The sequence below is a fragment of the Pholcus phalangioides genome, unplaced genomic scaffold (genome assembly GCF_987345545.1).
Source record: "Pholcus phalangioides strain wild (caught in Gottingen) unplaced genomic scaffold, Ppha-v1.0 ptg000002l_1, whole genome shotgun sequence".
In the NCBI taxonomy this organism is placed as follows: Eukaryota; Metazoa; Arthropoda; class Arachnida; order Araneae; family Pholcidae; genus Pholcus; species Pholcus phalangioides.
This window is the reverse complement of record NW_028301595.1, coordinates 8,502,266-8,504,019: the sequence shown is the minus strand read 5'-3', so window position 1 is coordinate 8,504,019 and position 1,754 is coordinate 8,502,266.

The following is a 1,754-nucleotide window of genomic DNA, read 5'->3' as shown; positions in this document are numbered from 1 at the left end:
ATATACACCACCTTTCTTAACTTTATTTTGATGAGTATGCGCTTGGTGTCGCCGTTATGGTGATGGATGCGCGCGACGCACTACGTAATGTCGCTTCCTATTTCCATTCCTGGAGGAGATCGTCAAGCTGCGCAAATAACTAGGGAACCGTCGAAATGAAATCGCAACGGATTAAAGTCGGAAGAAGCAATTCTCACCCCGTTTATTAGCTGGGGTTTTTCTCGGACAATGTGTGTGTTTCCATGAACAAATGTTTAAACATTTGGTGTTAAATACACAAATTCTTTTAACGCGAAAGATGTCAGCTGCGCGTGATGCGTCTGCGTGGCAATGCTCACCGACATCTCGAAATAACGGTATATATATTATAATAGGGAACTTCTGATTTAATACATGCTCGTATAAAGGATGCGTAGGAAAGTTTCTTTATCCCGGAATAACTTGCGAACCGTTGATCTAAGAAGCCTACTTCCAATTAGAGAAAGTATTTAAATATCAAACGCGTGTAGATCTCACATACGTCATTCGTATCACAAAGGGGTTGTTTAGTTGTTGAAGTAGAAAAATTAACTCCAAAAACTCGATAGAAAATTTTTCACCTGGGAGGGGGGGGGGGGGGTCATTCAAGTATCACGTCAGCATCGAGGGGGGGGGGTTCGGATTTGCTCACTTTTGATGACAAGGGGGAAGGGGGGTTTGAAGGTTGTTTACGTCATCAACCACCCCTTTTTGAAGATATGAAATATTCTAAGCTGCTGACGAAATTTTGCTAACAGGGGGAAGGGGGGGTCAGTGTTTTGCTGACTTTTGCTGACAAAGGGGTGTCAAAAATGGCTGAAAATCTGCTTACGTAATACTTGAATGGCCCCTTGTCTCTCCTGAGATAAAAAGAATCCATGTTTTTTTAAGAGAAATATCCGTTGAGATAATTTGAATTTGAGTAAAAATACAGCTCTAAATATTAAATTACGGACTTATTTAAGTATATTTTTTAATTTTTATATGGACGCCCTGTCCTAGAAAAATCCTAATTATAGAAAGTTATTGCCCTGTCTCTCCTGAGGCTAAACAAAACACAATAATCACGTTTCTTAGTGATATATTTGAATTCAAAAATGGGGAAAAAAGGTGGAAAAGAAAAGCATAAATTTATGGACAATGCTCCTTTGCCTCATTTATGCTGGTTTTTTTTTTTTCTCCAATTTTTGAATTCAAATAACTCAGCGAATGTTGCAGTTAAAAACGTGGAATTTTTCTTCTTGGGCTTCTTTGAAGTTATACAGGAAACGATTTTCTATTTGGAAATTAGAGGGCGTGCGGACCGTATAAAATTTAGATTCTGTCATTTAGTGACACACTGTATTTTCACTCTCCAAAATTGGTACAGGGTGATTTTTAAACACATCTCGAGATTATGAGTAATAAATAACAACAACAGGTGAGAAGATGCAACTGCGTTGTGCCATCCATTATTTCATCCTGTTGCTTGCTTACGTGTTGTTATTATTCCTCTTGGAATGCAATTAAATACAACAGACGCATTCATTATTGTTTTATGTGGATGATGAGAGAAATACACGGCTGTCGAAAACTTGAAGATTTGCTTATCCGTGCTCGGTAAAAAAATTGGTACAGTGCACGCCGCTTAATGTGATCACATCGGGACTCGGCGTTTCTAATTACTAGAGCCCGGAAGTCCAGGCAAAAATGCCATAAATGCCTTTTTTCGGGGTTTTTTTTGTTTTTTTTGTTAA